Raw genomic sequence first — 20,972 nt, forward strand, 5'->3', positions numbered from 1 at the left:
TAAAATTAAAAGCATAGTCATTTTTTCTGTTTCATGTTGTACATTTACAATGATATTTTATAAAAACAAATATTCTTTTTGCAGGTGTCTATTGTGATATTTCATTGGCTCAGTCTCCAGCAGTTGTGAAGAAGCCTGGTGAATCAGTCAAACTGTCCTGTAAAATCTCTGGATTTGATATGACCAGCTACTACATGCACTGGATGCGCCAGGCTACTGGGAAAGGGCTAGAGTGGATTGGGAGGATGGATACTGGGTCAGGCAAAGAACCACTCTATGCCGAGTCTCTAAAAGGGCAGTTTGTCCTCACTGAAGATGTGCCCAGTAACATGCAGTACATAGAAGCCAAGAGCCTGAAGCCTGAAGACACTGCTGTGTATTACTGTGCTCGACAGCCACAGTGAGGAAAGTCAGTGTGGCAGCTGTACAAAAACAACAAGCACAGCACAACAGGGCTGCATACGATGAGCTGAACAAATTAATATTTGCAGCTCCACCATATGTGTGATCAAATCATTTTTGCATCTTCTGTAAAAGCTTACACGATGGGACTTATCAGAAATTAGCTGTTGAGGAGTCTGGATTTATCCTGCACATTTACCCATAACAGTGAACAATGAGGTTGCTGATGTCTTTTACTCCATTTAAATTAATGGAAATCTAATCTTTACTACTCTGATTTCACATTTGTCTATTTGTTCCTCTGGTACTCTGGTATCCTGAGCTGTTCTCTGATATTTTAATTTTTTACTTGATATCCTGAACTTGTCCCTGATATCCTTATATGTTATTTTATTTCTAGAGCTATTCTCCCATATCTTTATCGGTTTGCTGAAAGCCTGAGTTGTTCCCTGGTATATTAAGCTTTTCTGTGATAAACTGAGCTGTGTACTGATATACAGTACTGAATTGTTTTTAGAAAATGATAGCAGATGTCTATTCAAGCTAAGCGTGGACTGTAAAAGTGCTGTCCGTATAAATTAAAGATACTGTAAGTTGAAGAATGCTTTTTAAGGTATAGCAGAAGTATCTGGTCACTTGCTAAATTTTCAATCTTGTGATATTTGAATCTTTTGTCATTTACATGTGACAGCATGAAGGTATGTCTGTTTTGATAGTTTTGAAACATTCAAAACCAAAGATTAGTTGAAATCTATAGAGGAGACATTTGAAACTTTGACAATCAAATAATGCAATTTAAATTTTACTTCCTTAAACAAAACCCCTTTAGGGATCTTGGCAGTGGAAATGCAGAACCTGTACTCTGTTCACTTGGTTACATGTTGTACACAGGCTCTGATGATTCTTGTTTCACACACAACTCTGGCATTACTGTTTCTTTTATCAGATACATAAACCCAGATTTCAATTCTGATTTCAAAGAAGTCAGTTTTCTTCATCTGCTTCAATTTTGCACCTATTCACCTTCTATTTCAGGAGTCCAGTGTGAGGTAGTGCTGACCCAGACCGGATCAGAGCTCAAGAGGCCCAGAGAGTCCTTGACACTATCCTGCAAGGTGTTGGGATTCTTTGAGAGCTACTACTTGAACTGGGTTCGACAGCCTTCTGGAAAGGGATTGGAGTGGCTGACAGTTATCAGAGGAGACTCAGTGTGTCCTTTGACAGTTCCAGCAGTGTGACCCAACTACGGATAAACAGTCTGAGGCCTGAAGACACAGTTAGTATACAGTATCTTGTGTTACACATTGATAAAAACTTTCTACTTTCTGCATTTTCACTGCTACTGCAAGTGCATAACGCAAAACATGATTTTCATTTTAATTATTTTCTGAATATCTACACATGCTCCATGAGTAATCAAATACCACACATACTTTCAAATAATATTTTTAAAAATGTGTAAGATGAAGCAGAACATGACAACTTCAAAGACACGTATGAGTTCACACAGTAAATGGTTGAAAAATAGCTAATTAGATTCTGAAGACAAGATAATCAAAAGTTATCGGGTTGTCACCTGGCCCCAAAACTCTAGAACAAGTCAATATTTAATGTGTGTAATCAGTGTTTATTAAATTTGTCACATCCATCTAGAACTCAAGAAGAGCTAATCCAGTTCTAGCCTGGCCACTTACACAGGTACCCTGCTGTCTTACTAAAGATTTACAATTAACTATTATTACTGCTGAACAAAAATGACAGTTCAATAGACTGCAAACACAAATATACATTACCGACCAATATCACTACTTCACTACCATTATACTACAGTACATCATCATCACATTAGAGATCAACATTTGGTGCAGAAGTACATTTACAGAACAATGTAAAAAGACCAGAATCAATAAAAAAGAAAAAAACACCTTGCACCCTGCAAGGAGTTGTCCACTCCAGACTCAAATACACTGATCACCTACTCAATCAAAATCTTCTGATGGTTTATTCCATGCTGAACGGAAAAGAAAAGAGACACAACATTTCAGCTACAGAGCCTTCTTCAGATGTCTCTTTTCTCTTCAGCAAGGAATAAACCTTCACCTGGTCATTTGCTGCCTATGCAAGCTGACACAGCTTCCTACTTGAATAATTTAAGCATGACTTATAACCCTACCCTTCAGGAATATCACTGCACATTTCTGCAATAAAGAGCACTGACCAGAATAGTATCTGCCTGTGCTTTGTTCATCACATGTGGCCTTGTTATTTTGCATGATTGCTTTACAGATCCTGGGAATCTTTGTCATATACTTGAAAATCAGTCCCAGCCAGCACCCACAATATCGGCTGCCATTACGTGTTAATCTGGAATATCTGTATTATCCATGCTTGAGCTGTGTGCTTTTTAATTAAGTATAGACATGGCCTATTGTCATAATAGAACAAATGACCATGTGAAAGTCATTTAGTCATTTTTTTAACTACTGTAGTTCTCCAACAAGTGTAAAAACTCCACTTCTACTCTCTGCGAGTGTGTGTATGTTTTTTCTCTTCAGCATATTCTATATTCACTCAGTTTCAGGAAACAGATAAGCTCTCCAGTGACCCCAGCAGTTTGCTGCTTATCCTCCCTTGAAATGCTCAATGAACCACATGCGTTCCCAGGAGATCTAATGGCAGAAGGTTTCCCAGCAGACATATCTCACAACATGAATGAAAAAATCTTGGCTGACACACCCTGATCCTGGGTGGTTCATCACTCCCCACTTCTCTTAAAGCATCACTGTGCAGAGTGTCTGCATTTTGTGCCTGGGCTTCAGAAGATGTTTGTAATGAGTGCTTCATGCTGTTAATCATTATTTGAGAAAGAACACTTTCATGCTAACTGTCCCTTGATCTTATACGGTATTTGTCCTGCTGTGAGATGTTAAAACACACCATGTGTCACAAATCTGTGCAATATACTGTAATTGCTATAATAGAAAAATACAATACCAAATACCATGTTATATTATTATTTTAATTGTAACAATTGATGATTACAAGACAAATGTAACAATATCAGAGCTGGGACAGGGAATAGGCATGGACAACAGCAAGTGGTAGGGCTTGGAAGGACTCTTTTTTTTGTATAAATCCAGCCCCAGCATCCACTTGCTTCAAATGGAAATGGACAATTTGTCAAGAACTTTTGGAATCTATTAGAGTTTGCATGGCTTGTTAGAATGTGTACACATTGTAAGATGCCTATTGTGGAATAAAGTTTGTTTTGTAAGAAAAAAAGCCATTTGAAGATCAAAGAAATATAGTTCATTCCTCTTTATCAAATATTACACAGAAAGTGACGGATACATAATTCACTCAGCTCCAGGAAGCAGATGGGATCTCCAGTGACTCCAACGGTTTTCTGCTTTTCCTCTCTTGAAACGCTCAATGAACAGTGCACCTCCCCAGGAGATCTACTGGCGGAACATTTGCAACAGAAATATTTCACAACACTTGAGTGACACATCCTGACCCCTGGGTGCTTCTGTCTATTCCACATAAATCCATTCATTTGTATCCGTTCACCTGTTTATTTATGTGTGATTTATGTGTTTAAAATAGATATCACTCACAGGCCTGGAACAGTCAAGAAGGCAGATTCACAAAGGTCTGCTGGCTTCAAAAGCTAGAATGTAGGCTAACCACAATTTAAAGAAATAAATTATTTTTAATATTGAATTTAATTGACAGTTTCTTAAAAAAAATTAGAATTAGTGCTTGCATATAAAGCACTAATATATATATATAATATACACTGGAGTAGATGTATTTCATGTACTGTAGATGAATATTGATGCTTTAAAATATGTGACTGATAATCACCTCAGTCGCATCAGTTTCAGATTGAATTTGGAGCAGCTGTGATTGAGACTTTCACTCTGATGGATTGACAATAGCTCATTTCCCCAGAGGTCAGTGCTATTTAAATGTGTCGTATCGCAGGTTCATGCAAATCCATCTGTGTATTTTCTTATTTAACCTTCTGCCACTACCCTGATCACAAGTAAGGTATTGACTACAGGTACTACAGACTCCTTGTGTCAGTATTGGGAGGTCACAATGCAGATACTTATTGCATTCTTCATGATAGCCTTGTGTAGAGGTGAGCATTCCATTCAACTGGGGACCAGTCGATGTACGTCTTTTCTATATTAATGAAGCTGGAAACAATCAAGGTGTTAACATTGTTTTGTCTCTTTTCAGATGTACAGTCTGACATTGTTCTGACCCAGTCCAGTTCTCAGGTTAAAAAGCCGGGAGAGTCTGTCACACTGTCTTGTCAGGGTTCTGGACAGGACAAGAATGGAAAAACTATTACTGTTTATAATATGAACTGGATCCGACAGGCACCTGGGAAAGGCCTGGAATGGTTGGCCTATATCAACAGTGATGGTGCTACTACAAACTACATAGAGTCCATCAAGGGTCGATTTACGTTCTCCAGAGACAATTCCAAAAGCACCCTGTACTTACAGATGAGCAGCCTGAAGACTGAAGACACTGCTGTGTATTACTGTGTAACATGCACAGTGAGTGTAGTCAGTGTACTGCTTGTACAAAAATTATTTCCATAGTGCTCTATGAAGGAATTTGAAAGGTATGCATTTAGACATCAGTTTTGTTTCTTAGGGATGTTCTTCTGACACAGAGTGTGAAGACATGATGTTACCTGTTGCAGAAAAAAAAAGGTTTTTATACAATATATTTCGGTGTCCCTGCCTGCCAGTATATATCAGCAAGGTCAAGCAGAGGTCAAGTGTCCTATGAAGTCTTGGAGATTCATTCTGATAAAGCAAGTGTTTAAAAGTGAATGTTTAAATCCATTTCCAATGTGTTTAACCTGGGTTTTGTACTATTTCTCTACAAACAAGGGTCCTGTGATTGTTCACTGCTGTTTTTGTGGCTGCTCACTGGGGTGCGCTGTGAGATAATTCAGTAAGATTGTAATAGTGACTTAATCATAGATAAACTGGGAAATTAGAAATTGTAAGCAACCTCATTCAGGAAACAAACACACACAGATGCATGATTCTGTAGTACCAATTAACCTGACAAATAAATAAAGTCTAATAAATAGAAGCCTATAAAGTCCAATAAACTTTTTTACTTACAATTGTTCATTGTTCAACCTGTCTGACCTTTTTATAATTGTTACAAGAAGCAGCCCTTCCTTTAAATTTGAGGGCCTCAATTTACAATGATTCCTGCGCTGAAGTGTATCTTATTCATAGGCATATCTTTGCACGGTAGGCACCTTATCACAGAAGAATCTTTTATGAAAAAGGGTTCTAAATGTTTAGAAAGGTAGAAATGTATTGAATCTCCATTTTGTACTACACCATGCCTTTGGTGTAAACCCACAGGAACACATGAAGAGCATGCATAGTCCACACAGACTTTGGAAACTATGTAGGACCCAAGAGCTTTGAGACAACAGCACTAACCTCCATCTGTTGGTTTGGAGACTCCTGCTGTACAGCAGCTACATAAGCACACAACAGTAAGTCAGTTAACCCAAGAGAACATAAGTACCTACAGGAAAGGAGTCTAGAGCAGTTTACACACATGACCACATACCGTACTGCTGTTTCTCAGGATGTGATCTCACAGCAGGTGGCTTGTGAGGCCTGTCTGGCTTCAAGAGATCTGAGGATTAAATACTGTAGTTTGGGGTTTAAGAGGGGCAGACTGGTTTGATTCTGCTTTCTTCTGGAGCCGCTGAACTTGATCTGAAAATACACCAGTGGTGACGTTCAGAGAACAATAGGCGCCGTATCTGTTCTCTTCTGCACACATCACAGTTAACCAGCTGCTTTTACAGACCTGAGTGCAAATGCAAAGTCCTTGGCATGCAGCCCTTGAAGGACAGTCTTGCTTTAAGGTCTTCAAGCACACAGCTGGAGTCAAGCTGGGAGTTGAGGGACTGTAACTCAGAGTCCTGTCTTCAGGGCTTCAAGTTCATGAGTTATGGCAAGGGTTTAGGTACTGTCACTCAGGACTTCAAGTGTTATTGAGAAGAATGATAACTCCCTGGTTCAAATGGAAAAGTCTGTCGACTTCACATTGGTTTTGCCTCTTGGATCTGCTCTGTGAGCTTCTGCAACGGTCTGTATGCCTGTCTTCCACGTCAAGAGAACCACTGCACTCTTTATAGTTGTACACAGGACAAACAGAAGTGAGATCTCATGACAAGGAAGTGTCAGTGTTAATCAAGGAGTTTGGGTGTGGGCATAAAGAAAGCATGTTCTGTGTGTTTTTAAGAGAATGGCTTGATGGCTCAAACCCTCCCATTTAAATAATTATTCAAATCCTCTGGGTTGTACACACTATAAAAACTCTGACACACATGCACAAGGTGAAATAAACACTGGGATTTGTGCTTGTCCATGTAATAGCTTTTATCTCTCTCCTCCAGGATCTCTGTGAGCCATGAACATGGGCCTTTTATTTTTCACTTCCACAGCATTTCTTCTTCTTTCTTGTAAGTATTATTGCTAGTCGTATCTTCAATAATCATATTTTGACTCATGACTGGATTGTAATCCTTGTTTTCCTCCTCTGTCCAGGTGTCAGCTCAGACATTGTATTGACACAGTCTGGTCCCCAGATCAAGAAGCCTGGAGAATCAGCTACACTGTCCTGCACTTTCTCAGGATTTACTCTCAGTGGCAGTACTTATTATGCCGGCTGGGTTCGACAGGATCCTGGGAAGCCTCTGGAGTGGCTGGGAATGATAAGAGGAGACAAAGCCTACACTTACTATGCCGACTCTGTCAAAGGGAGATTCACAGTCTCTGTGGACAGTTCATCCAAGAGTTATCTAGAGATGAGCAGCCTGAAGACTGAAGACACTGCTGTGTATTACTGTGCCCGAGACTCACAGTGAGAGAAGTGAACCCTGAGCCCTGACAAAAACCCTCAAATCTCACTCACCCGTGACAGCAGGCAGAGAGTGTGCCTTCCTCAATGTTTGGAAAAAAAACATTGAATGTAACGCAATACCTCAGGCAAAAAATTAGTTTTACTTGAATAGTACTTTAAAAGGAGCTTATCAAAGTGTATGGCAGGGAATCAGAGCAAAACTCAGCAACTGTACAACACAAATGACAATAGATACGTCCTTTAAGATATACCCATACACAGACTTATACACTGTATAAAGAAACCGTACAGAAGACGTCCATTTGATTTAAAGTTGCTTGTTTAAAGCTGCCCATTGGCCAACCTGTATAACTTCATCATAATTGTTAAAGGTGTTTCCATGCTCTTGGATGATGCAGCACTGCCTGCGAAATCAAGGGGCTCAATTTACATTCAATCTTGTGCTGAGCTGCACCTGATTCATCAGCTTATCACTGGATAGTGTGCACCTTATCATATAAAAGCCTTTCACGAATGAGGTCCAAAATGTAAAAAAAAAGCATGATTTGGATTTAGGCCTTGTTTTATACTACAATAGCAGAGATGCACTGTCATATGAATTAAGAATCGTGAAAGAAAATCAACTCCATCTATCCATTTTCTAAAAATTTCATCCAATTCAGGGGAGCTTTAACCTACCTTGGTAAGCAATGAGAGTAAGGCAGGATACATACAGTATATTGAACCCAGGACCCCGGAACTGTACAGCAGCAATGCTAACTGTTGTACCACTGCCCCATGAAGACTCTTAAAGTAACATTACCCACATGCAAGCTCCACCCTTTCCTTCACAAGCCATGGATGCAATTAACTAACAGGTTTGAGAAGTGATTAAAAAATCAATTCATTTCGATCAAGTAATCTTGAGGGCTTTTACTAAAAATAATATAGTTTTTTTTATGATAACCCCCAACCCTTCACACTCAAAAAGAACTTTGTAAAAAAAACAAAATTACACAACCCATGATTTCTTCGGTCTGTATTCAGCATAGTTGATGAGATGTTGTTATACTGATGACAAACTAGACCCCAACACTCTTAGTGATTGGGTAATATCGTTTAGTTTACCGGAAGTTTTCCACAAAAACATGTTGTTCATTTCAGATATATTAAGTGAACCAACTTGTTCTAACTTCAGATATCTTAAACATTCTTTAAAATATGAACTATGTGCAATCCGGTCTGACATTCAGCATTGTGGTTTCCAGCCAGACCTGGATTTTGTAGGTTTCTTTGAAATCTGCTTGAGATAACTCTGTTGTAGCATCTGTTGTAGAGAGGTTTAGACAACACACAATGTTAAAAAAATTGAGATATTTGGTTTCTCCATTAAAACTTAGATGATCATGTAAAGATTGTTCCCTTTTTATTGAAGGTCCCCAGAGAACATACAGTATGCAACGTATCTTATAGCAGCTTCCTTTAAAATGTTCTCTGCACATCTCTGGCACTAACTGAATATTCTGAGAAACAGACTCTCTTACAGGCTCTGAATCAGGAAATTATTTTCTTTTTTAGCAAAACAAAATGTGGCTAGTACATTTCCTCCTCTTATTTGGATTTTTTTTTTAAGTGAGATCTCTTTAATATTAGATTCATACATTTTGGTTTCTCTTTTCCTGTTCGGCATATTGCACATTCACACTTATTTTTATAAGAAGTCATGTGTTTTGTTTTTGCAGGTGTCTATTGTGATATTGCATTGGCTCAGTCTCCAGCAGTTGTGAAGAAAACTGATGAATCAGTCAACTGTCCTGTAAAATCTCAGGATTTGATATGACCAGCTACTACATGCACTGGATGCACCAGGCTCCTGGGAAAGGGCTGGAGTGGATTGGGGGGGGTGGATACAGGGTCAGGCAAAGAACCACTTTATGTCGACTCTCTAAGAGAGCAGTTTGTCCTCAATGAAGATGTGCCAGTAACCTTCAGTTCTTAGAAGCCAGAGGGGCACAGTGAGAGAAGTGAAGCCTGAGTCCTGATAAAAAACCCCAGTATCTGAATCTCACTTGTAACAATACAGAATCACATCTTTGACCCTGCCTGAAAAACATCAAATGTACTGCAATGACCCATGCAAACAATTCAGTGTATCTTAAATTGCATTTTAAGGCACACCATCTAAACGTGTTCCTTCTTGACAATATTTTTAAATTTATGGAATCAGCCATGGTACTGGCAAAATATCTGACAGACATTGTAATGTGCAAATCAAATGTTAAAAAAAAGTTACAGTAAAATTTCTCCAGAGGGAGATCTTATACATATACTTCCACTCATACATGTGCATACTATATATACTGTATATGCACACTCATACATCAAAATCAGATATCATAGCTCATGTTGTTGTAGATCTGAATTATTTTATGTAAGGAGCTGAGCTCCTGTCTCTCAAACTTCATGCCAATCCCTCATGCAAAGTGAGAAGCAGAGACTGATTAAACACAGATGAACAGGGGCTCCCTGAGGAAACCTGCACTGTCTGTCCAGGGTTCACAGTCACAGTCCTGAGGCCAAACATGAGTCTCTCAGCAGGAGTACTACTGGTCTTGATGTTTGTGCAGTGTGAGTGTTTCCTGTTGGCTTTGTTTAGGTCTTCACTATATGTTGTGACTCTGATGTCTTGTAAGACATTGAATATGTTTTTCCTGGTTTTTCAGATGCCAGTGGCGATGTGGTCTTGACCCAGTCCAGCTCGGAGATTGGAAAGCCAGTACAGGGCCTGCGGCTGTCCTGTGCAGTCAGTGGATACTGTATTCCCTGACGGATAGCAGCTATGCAACAGGCTGGATTCGTCAGCCCCCTGGAAAGGGACTGGAGTGGCTAGCACTCATTTACTATGATGCTGACACAAGATACGCAGACTCCATCAAGGGCCGGTTCACAATCTCCAAGTCTGGCAGCTCAGTCTACCTGCAGATGAACAGCCTGCAGTCTGACGACACAGCTGTGTATTACTGTGCCCGAGGACCACAGTGATGACACTGCCTGTACAATAACTGTCCGAACGCAATGTTGAGTAACTGCTGCAGTGATATGACATTAATAAAATCCCTTAGTGAGGTACGAGAGTCTCTTTTACTCAATTAAATCATTATTTCTCCTGCAGTATTAAGGGCTGGTTTGTTATTAAAAATTTGCCTTTATTTCCATTGTACATTTCATTACACAAAAATAACAAGTCACTCAAATTTTGCTAGAGCCAGTCTTCTTGGCTGTACTTACTGGTACGATGACAGCTGCATGCAACTGGGGTGGGCGAAAACTGCACACTGCACATTGTCCACTGGAGTGCGCTGTGAGATACTGTTTTAACCAAATTCTACATTGTAACAAAGCATGTGCAATCTCTAGATTTTGCGAGTCCTCTGTCTTATGTCATAGACAATAACTTGTCTTTTATTGTAAATCATGTCAACACAGCAATCCAAATACATCTTTTCAGATGCCCAGAAAATGACTGCTTCAGGCACAGTTTCAGTTTAGTGCCTGAACCTAAAAATTCACATTTATCTTGTGACAAGGTCACAAATTACAAATCTATATTTCATCCACTAACCCATTATCCACTGCAGTGCGCGGTTAGAGAATTTGCAGGCATGCAGTTACATTGTAACAAGTGACATTTTGTTTTTAGAAAAGCATAGCAGATTTTTATTTAAGCTAAGGGTGGAACAAGCACTGCTAGTTTAAAATTAAAAAAACATACGAGGTATGGTAGAGGTATCTGGTCACTTATAAATATACAGTACTTGTGAGATACTAATCTCTTCTGATTCGTATGTGATGGGTATGTCTCATTCAGTCATTCTGAAAAGAAAATCTAGAGACTTTAAAAGCGATATATATATATATGTAAATAAAAAAAACAGCACATTAGTCATTGTTTACATATTAACAATGTGTACTTGTATTCCAGAATTCAATAAATACAAACAAAAAAAAATTAAAAGTACTATGTCCCAAACTAATATTTACTTCTCACATTTCTAAGAAATGTGCTCTTATCTGCTCTTCAGAATTTCATGAAAAAATATGTATGAAAATAATTTCCTCAAAATGCAAAAAAACAGATTAATTTCTGCCACAGGGTTTTTGTTTTTTTCCCTATGGGGAGAGCTCTTCTCTGAAGTGACAGAGAACTTTTGAAACCCTCACTGGGAGGAAATTTGAATATTAGTTCCTAAAATGAATTTCATGCAAATTCCACCCCTATAAGACCTATAAATTCCTTGCCTATAAGACCTTCAGAAATCAGAGACGAGGAGGTGCACAACCTTTGCTTTGTCTATTTGGTTACATATTGTGCACAGGCTCTAATGATGCTTGTTTCACACACACCTCTAGCATTGCTGTTTCTTTTATCAGGTACATAAGTCTGGATTTCAATTCTGATTTCAAATAAGTTTAGTTTTCTTAATCTGCTTCAATTTTGCACCTATTCACCTTCTATTTCAGGAGTCCGGTGTGAGGTAGTGCTGACCCAGACCGGATCAGAGCTCAAGAGGCCCGGAGAGTCCTTGACACTGTCCTGCAAGGTGTTGGGATTCACTTTCAGCAGCAGCTACTACTTGAACTGGATTCGACAGCCCCCTGGAAAGGGATTGGAGTGGCTGACAATTATCAGAGGAGACAATGCTTACACCAACTACAATGATGCCATCAAAGGCAGATTCAGTGTGTCCATTGACAGTTCCAGCAGTGTGACCAAACTACAGATGAACAGTCTGAGGAGTGAAGACACTGCTGTGTATTACTGTGCTAACAGCACACAGTTAGTATAGCCTGTGGCACACCCTGACAAAAACCCTCTGCTTCTTCCACCCTCACTTCTGCTGGAAGAGAATAATGTGAGAAACTCAGAATATTCACATGTGATTCACGGATAATCTTATACAATATATACTATAAAACAATAATAAAATATAAAACAAACAATGTTTTTTTTTAATCATTTATAGGATGAAACAGACTGTAACAAATTCAAAAAGATACACATTACCTCAAACTATATACAAGGGAACAGTAGCTAATTAAGTTACAAAGACAAGAAATTCCAAAGTTCTTTGGTTATCACCTAGATCTCTAGAACATGTAAGTGTGAAATGTGTGTTATCGTGGTTTATTAAGTCTGTCACATGGGTCCAGAACTCAAGAGAATGTACAGTTTTCAAGCTCCAACCTGATCACTTACACATTATTATTAACTAATATCACCATGAAAAAAAACTCACAGGACAATAGGACTGCAAACACATATGTATATTATGGACCAATGTCACTACTTAATTAAAATCATAATACAGAACATTAAAAATCGATATCAGTATAATTGCAGTGAAGAATATTATAAACCCATATTTGCTACAGAAGTAAAATTACAGAACATTTTTAAAGGCCACAATCAGTAGAAAACATGAACATTTTGAACTCCACAAGATGTCATTGACTTTGGATTTAAATACACTGACACCCTACTTAAATCATCAGAAACTTTTCACGGACTCAAACGGCATAATTTATGCATGACATAAAACCCTCCCTTCCAGTGATATCACTACACATTTCTGTAACACTCACCAGAACGATGTTTGTCTCTGCTATGTTAAAAAGTCTCTTTACAGATCCTGGAATATTTGTCAAGTAAATTTACACTGGAAAATCAATACCAGATAACACCTACAGTGTAGCATGATTCGGGCATGTACACTTTCATACTCACTCGCTGTTGAACTCATATTTGTTCTGATGTGAAATGTTAATAAATTCCAACTTTCAGAAAGCTGGAAAACATAATTTCTTTAAAAGAAAACAATTTCTTATTTAGGACATATCGTCCACCAACCTGTGGCAAATTACCATGTTCTATTGTTTTAATCTACTGTAATCCTTATTCTGTAGTTCATTAAAAATACAAAGTGAGAGCTACAGTATATGGCTGTTATTGTACTTAGACGTTTCTGTCACGATCACAAACTCCTCCTCTTAAGGACGCTCCAGCCCTTCCTTGTTTGTTTCATCTCCCGCACCTGTTCCCTGTTCCAGCCCCTTTTCAGTTCCCCCTTAAAAGCCGCTAATCCTGGCTCTGCATTGGTACCCGCATCATGTGAGCCCGGGACCTGGAAGTTTTACTTTCTGTTTCCTGTTCCCTGTTCCCGTGCCCCCTGCCGGTCCCGACCCGATTCTGGATTTTAATCGTCTGTCTCGGATGGATCGCCTGGCCTTGGACTCTTGCCCTGTTTTTGGAAGTAAACAAAGCCTTGATCGGAGTAGATGTATTTCTTGTGGATTGTTACGTCCCAGTGTGTGGTCTGTGTGTGTTTTTTGTTATGTTCCACACTGCTGACCTTTGATTGTTCTCCCTCCCCCATTGGCCCACCATTACACCACTGTTCCTTGTGAAATCACCATCAATCAGCCTCTCAGCCAACCAGACTGCATCTTATTTAATATATAACATGGAGGTTTTCAGGAAGGAAAGGCCTTTTGTTTGACTTCAATCCCGCTTGGTTTTGGTTATTGCTTCGCTTTTGCTTCGGCTTTGTTGGTTTGTTGGCTTTGTTGGTTTCTGTTTGTCTCCTTGTACTTTCGTTTGTGTGTTTATCCTTGTTTAACCATTACCTTGCACTAACGTGTTATATGTTCAACCTTTGCATTCTTTTGTACCCTGTTTCTGTTGATTACTCTTGTTTTCCCTTATTTGTATTCCTAGTTCACTAGTGTTTTTGTGTGCAATGTTGTGTATAAGGTTAGTTTAGGTTGTTGGGTACATTCTACACACTTAGTTGATTTTGTATTAGTAAAACTAGTTTAGTACGAGTGAGTGCCGTTTGTCTTGTATGGTTTTGGGTAGTAAGTGCAGGTTAGCTAGGGTGTTAAAGACACCGAAGACCGTGTGTTTCGGGTTTTCTTTTGCACTCAGGTTAGCTTTCCCTCACTTTCCTAGCCAGCTCCATTTTGTTTATTTTGTTTTCTCTGGCACCATTCTAGTTCCTTACCCCTGTGTGTTATTGTCTTATTTCATACCTGTCACTTATTCACCCTAAAATCATCTGTTGCACCCACTTTTGTTATCATGCTTCCTATTCCCTCACTAGAACCCACCCGCTTCCAAAAAAAATTATCCTAAATGTTACACCCCTTTACCCCTAGACACCTGGGGTCGTAACATGTTTAAACATAGTTACTCTAATGTTAAGTGGTTTATAATTAAGTTAGTTACAGTTTCAGAATGAAAATGAACAGCTGTAACTACGATGTTCCATCTGATGGACTGATGATAGTTTATTCTGCCAGAGGACAGGGCTATTTAAATGTGACCCCCTGTAGGTTCATGCAAATCTGCCTTTGTCTTCTATTATTTAACCCTCTGCTGCTGCCCTGATCACAAGAGTGGCACTGGCTGCAGGTCTTCTTTCTTTGTGTCAGTATTGACAGGTGACAATGCATTGTGTACAGGTGAGCATTTCATTAATCTTAGGGCCAAGAGATATAGGTCTTTTTAAATATAGTTACTCTAGAAACAATTGAGGTATTAGCTCTATTTTATCTCTTCCCAAGTGTCCACTCTGACATTCTTCTCATGCTGACCAACTCTCATGTTAGAAGGCCAGGGGAGTCTATCCATGTCATATATTGTGAATATATTGTCATCATGATTTCTGGGATGTTTGAAAGGCAGTTGTGGGAAACGCTTTTCCTAGTTATCGTATGAAAGGGCATAGATTGGTCTAGTTGAGTCCAATGCTGCATGGGTTTATTTTGGAAGGCATCACAGTGCCTGAGGTGGGGCAGGCTGACCAGATAGTGTGGTGATTGGAGCAGCAATGACCAGTGTCGTAAAATGTGCAGGTTTCCGTCTGAGCTTCTTGAAACAAGCTAGTCTTTAGCACAGGCGTTTCTCAGGCCTCAGGTCAGCCAAAGGCTCTTAGGGGTTCCATGGTGTAATGGTCAGCACTCTGGACTTTGAATCCAGCGATCTGAGTTCAAGTCTCGGTGGAACCTTTCCTTTCTCGTTAACGTTCTGTCTACGGGCGTTTCTCTCTTAAGTCCAATACCAATCACCTATGAAGATTTTACGCAGTTTACACGCAGAATGCAATTGCTTTAACGGTGAAGCAAAAAATGGCATTGAGCTCAACTCTCATGCCGCACAAAGCAAGTGATTACAAAACTTTACACTTAAGAGAGTCTTTTCTTTGCCTGCTAGTTGCAAGAGGTCTTGAATGAATCTCTTTCCAACTGTCATGGTCACTTCAACCCAAGCCAATCTTCCGCTGAGCGAACGACTGCAGGAGACCGGCGTCTTGAATCACGAGAACGGTGACGAGGGAGGGCGCTTCTTCTTGTGGGGGCAGCACACAAATTATAATCCCTCTCTCAACTGAGCGGTCTTTTACGCACTACGCACGAGTAAGAGTAGAAAAGCAGGCTCATCCGGGATTTAAACCCAAGTCCTCTTACACCCGAAGCGAGGATCATACCCCTAGACTAACGAGCCTTGTGCCTCTTTCTCCACCCCTACGCTTCGTGAATAAAGAGTTTGAAAGAGTTCAACATGGTTTTTAACGGCTTAAAAATGCTTCCATATATTCACATTTGCGTGCCATTTTGCACTCTTCAACGTGATGATATGTGGCAAAGTGGTTTAAATCTCAAAGGGAATTAAACCTTCAGATCCGCGCAATCTGCCTTTTGAATAGTTCATATCAAGCGCTCTCAAAACGGAAACGATCCATTCCGCTGGTGTCACAAAACCGGCAAGAAAGGCAGTTCTTATATGAGCAAACATCCAGCCCTGGAAATCGGTCTGATTTCAGTCCTCTGACTGCACGTAACTCCCTAGTTATCACAATGAAATAAGAAAAAAAAAAGATTCAATATAAGCAAACGAGATGGTGATAAAAGTGACAAAATACAGCGACCTGCTGCCAATCAGGATGGCAAAAGTCATTTGTTTTTCTGCTTGTTAAATGCCAAGTTAACAGTTAACAGTTTGACCACTAAACGCTGATGAGTGTCTCCAGCTAGTTCAATACTAAGCTGCTTTTGTCCACGGGGGAAGTGCTGGTAAAATGAATTGCTGCACTTCTTTGTCCAGTGCGTGTTCCTTGTATTCTGGGTGCTCAGTAGAACTACACACATACATGGATTGTCATCATGATTTCTGGGATGTTTGAAAGGCAGTTGTGGGAAACGCTTTTCCTAGTTACCGTATGAAAGGGCATAGATTGGTCTAGTTATCGTCCAATGCTGAATGGTTTATTTTGGAAGGCATCACAGTGCATGAGGCCGTGCAGGCTGACCAGATAGTGTGGTGATTGGAGCAGCAATGACCAGTGTCGTAAAACGTGCAGGTTTCCGCCTGAGCTTCTTGAAACAAGCTAGTCTTCAGCGCAGACGTTTATCAGGCCGCAGGTCAGTCAAGGGCTCTCAGGGGTTCTATGGTGTAATGGTCAGCACTCTGGACTTTGAATCCAGCGATCTGAGTTCAAGTCTTGGTGGAACCTTTCCATTCTTGTTAACGCTCTGTCTGCAAGAATTTCCCTTTTGAGTCCAATGCCAATCACCTATGAAGATTTTACGCAGTTTACACGCAGAATGCAATTGCTTTAATGGCGAAACAAAAAAATGGCATTGAGCTCAACTCTCAGTCCGCACAAAGCAAGTGATTACAAAACTTTACACTTAAGAAAGAGAGTCTTTTCTCTTCAGATCCGCGCAATCTGCCTTTCGAATAGTTTGAATCAAGCGCTCTCAAAACGGATAGGATTGCATACTGTTTAAACTACAATACACAGTAGGTTACATTAGGAATTACAATGTTTGGAATCATTATTATTTTGCATAAATGCGGAGATATTGACTGATGATATTAATATCTGTTATAAATGTGGAATATTAAATCATGACTTAAATTTATTACCTGATTTATCCAGTATACAGAAATTACATACAAAAAATAAATGTTAGAATTATGATCCTAGTAAATTTGTGAAGGAGAAGATTTTCAGACATACTGCATGCATTCAGACATGTACATACTGTATATTCACACTTATACTGTTCATCTTTGAAAGACATTACAGCTCATGCTGCTAGAGCTCTGAATTACTGTATTTTATGAATGAGAAAAGAGCTGAGCTTCCTGTCTCTCAAACTTGCAAATCCCTCATGCAAAGCGAGAGGCAGAGACTGATTAAACACAGATAAACAGGGGCTCCCTGAGGAAACCTGCTCTGTCTGTACAGGGTTCAGAGTCACAGTCCTGAGCCAAACATGAGTCTCTCAGCAGGAGTGCTACTGGTCTTGATGTTTGTGCAGTGTGAGTGTTTCCTGTTGGCTTTGTTTAAGTTGTGTGTTTTGTGTTTCCTGGTTTTGCAGATGCCAGTTGTGATGTGGTCTTGACCCAGTGTAACGATGCATAGTTCAGGACCCTATCCAGACGGTATAATCCGGAAGTGAGTGGAGTAGGACAACGGGGGGGTGATGACGAGGGTCAGGGCAGGTTGACAAACAAGGGGGTGTGACGATAGCGAAATGGTGCTCGGGGGGGCGTGGCCATGGCGAACAAGTCCAAGGAGTCTAGGAGAAAATCCGGGGCGAAGTCCAGGGTCCTAATCCGAGTGATCCATCCGCGAGAAGACAAGACAAGACAAAGTTTAAAACCGGAACGGGATCCGGTACAGGGATAGGGAAATAAAAACAGGATGATGGGGCCAGGCGCTCCGAGCCCCAGACTCAGCTGGGTCAGGATGCCTATAGGAGGTCTATGCTCTCAACTTGATGGTAGGCGGGCCTCCAGGCGTCCGTCTTCCAATGCAGAGCCCGGAGTAGTGAGAGTGCCCGCCTTAAATAAGGAGGGACAGGATTGAGGGCAGGTTCACGGAATCAGCAAAAATGTGAATGAGACAGAGCACCTTTAAGAGGAGGGATTACAATCGTGACACCCAGTCCAGCTCGGAGATCAGAAAGCCAGGACAGAGCCTGTGGCTGTCCTGTGCAGTCAGTGTATATTCCCTATGCAGCTATGCAAGGGGCTGGATTCGTCAGCCCCTTGGAAAGGGACTGGAGTGGCTGGCAGAAATGCAGACACAAACGTAGACTCCTTCAAAGGCCGGTTCACAGTGTCCAAGTCTGGCAGCTCAGTCTGCCTGCAGATGAACAGACTACAGTCTGACGACACAGCTGTGTAGGAACGTGAAGGGAAGGTGCCCTTCACTGCCTGTACAATAACTGTCTAAATACACTGAAGGAGAATACGTAGCAGCTACATGACATCAAATAAAATCACTTAGGTACTGTAGTCTGTGTTACTCAGCGGAATCCATATTTCTCCTGCAATCGTAAGGACTGCATTATCAATAGAGAATTTTGTCTTTATTTCCATTATGCATTTCACCAATTAAAAGCAACAGCTTCTCAAACTCTGCTGGAGCCAGTATTCTGGACTGTGTTTATTGGTACAATGAAGACGACAACGCTTTGCTACAATTCAGTGAAAACGCTAACGCACAGTAGCCACTAGGGGGAGCTGCATGATAATGTGGTGAAGATTTACACTGTTACATTTCAATCCAGTTTGTGCTCATGTAAACTACAGATACTGGTATTCTTTTAACTACTGAGCAAATCTATTAGCAAACTATATCAAACCAAAAGCAGTGCAAATAGATGTTTGCAGATACCCATAGAATAAGTCATTCTCAGCACAATCAATGTTTATCATTTATCTTGTGACATGCTCATGAATTAAATAAAACGTTAAATAAAAAAATAGGTTGATCCATTAATCAGCTTTCAGCTGGGATGTGCTGTGAGAGAAATTGGAGGCATGCAGCAGTAACATTGCAACACATTCTGTGATCGTGCAGAGTCCAGTTTCTGGTTATAACCTATTGCAAACTCCATGTTCTCCAATAGGTAATGCCTTTTATTAAATGTTACTCTCAAGATTCAAAGGTACTTTTAATAAGTTTTTCAACTATTCGAAGATGTCAAAAAAATATAGCTCGTGCCTTTTTATAAAAAATACAATATGCCAACATGGAGCCACGATTTTTACAATACACACCCGAATTCTCACTTTATCTTTTGGGGGAACACAGTAGTTTGTGAATTCTAGTCATCTATATTCCCAGTGATCTCTCTAAAAATTTCATGTTTCCGACACACCAGAAGCAGTTGTAGTAATTGTCTGTAGACACAATACAGCACGGGAGGTCACTTCCTCTTGAAAGCTCTTCACCTAGAGATTGTAACACATCACATGATCATATAAAGTCCAGTTTCTCATTATGAACTAAAAAAACAAATCCAGGTTCTCCTATAAGCAATTCAGTTTATGATGTGTTACATTAATGATGCGGAGTTACAGTGGTACAGAAATTTGCATTGCTCCTTCGCAGTACAGGGACCCTGGGTTCAACTCCAGACCTGGGCTACTTTCTGTGTGGAGATTGTATGTTCTCCTCATGTTCATATGGGTTCCTGTAGAGTTCAGCTCAGTTTCCTCCCACAGTCCAAAGACATACTGGTAGGTTAGTTTGGCTTCTGGGAAAATTGGCCCTGGTGTGAGTGTGTGCACTGTGCTGGACTGATGTCCTGTCCAAAGTGTAGCCCACCTTGTGCCCTTTGCTTGCTGTGATGGGCTCTGTCTCTTCTGCTGGCCTGGAGTGGTTGAAGTCTTTTAGTAATGGATGGATGGGGACATATCTTTTGATCAAAAACAATCCACATAATGAGAAAGCCACAATTTAAGCACAAAACACTGACTCTCAGGTGTCCATTCTGACATTCTTCTGATGCAGTCTGGTCCTCAGGTTAAAAAGGCAGGAGAGTCTCTCATACTGTCATGTCAGGGCTCTGGTCAAGATGTGTACAGATATGGCTTTTCTAATTCATATACAAACTGGATCCAACAGACTCCTGGGAAAGGCCTGGAATGGCTGGCCTACATCAGTAGAGATGGTGGTAACACAAGCTATGCCCAGTCTGTCAAGGGAAGACTCACCATCTCACAAAATATTTCCAGCAGCACACTATACTTACAGATGAGCAGCCTGAAGATTGAAGACTCTGCTGTATATTACTGTGCAACCCACATGCAGATCAAGTTCAGCAAACAGATGGTGCAAAAACCACATGCTGTATGTAATTTAGGTAAGTTCGTGAATTGTTTTTGCTGTGGCTTACTATGCAGTGAATCATTGTGTTATCACTTACAAAGAAATAATTTTTAAATGTGTCAGTTTCCTCGCCTGTCACTGCACTCTATTGCCAAACAAAACACCACTAAATAAAGTGTTGTTCTTCTGAGAAAACCATAACAGCCTGAAAAAGAGGTGTGTGTGCATCTTTGTTTCCCAGTGTCTTGACATAGCTGCAGCACAATTGCATCTTTATTAGGATGGTCTTGAATTAAGCCACCAGCTTCTCTTCTATATATGTATATGATATATCTGTCCTTCCTTCCCAGCATTCTCTGCTGATAAACTCTCCGCCCACCCATTGTGCATCACCAGCATAGCAGTCCTTTGGCCCCTCCCACTTGAGTGAAGGGAGGTGGGTGGGGTGGATGGAGGGCAGATCTCTTCCGTCAC

At 40.3% G+C, this 20,972-nt stretch overlaps 2 non-coding genes and 1 pseudogene across 2 annotated transcripts; all 3 read left to right on the forward strand.

The window, feature by feature from the left end:
* The first annotated feature begins 10,603 nt into the window (after nt 1-10,603).
* LOC148833926 (immunoglobulin heavy variable 3-11 pseudogene) lies at nt 10,604-12,155 on the forward strand (annotated as a pseudogene).
* Nucleotides 12,156-15,303: 3,148 nt separating this feature from the next.
* On the forward strand, nt 15,304-15,375 carry trnaq-uug (transfer RNA glutamine (anticodon UUG)). The gene has a single exon. It is a non-coding gene; the product is annotated as a tRNA-Gln (tRNA).
* A 1,433-nt stretch (nt 15,376-16,808) lies between these two features.
* On the forward strand, nt 16,809-16,880 carry trnaq-uug (transfer RNA glutamine (anticodon UUG)). Its single transcript has one exon. It is a non-coding gene; the product is annotated as a tRNA-Gln (tRNA).
* The last annotated feature ends 4,092 nt before the right edge of the window (nt 16,881-20,972 follow it).

This window comes from Atractosteus spatula, chromosome 5, assembly GCF_055471065.1.
Source record: "Atractosteus spatula isolate fAtrSpa1 chromosome 5, fAtrSpa1.hap1, whole genome shotgun sequence".
Taxonomy (NCBI): Eukaryota; Metazoa; Chordata; class Actinopteri; order Semionotiformes; family Lepisosteidae; genus Atractosteus; species Atractosteus spatula.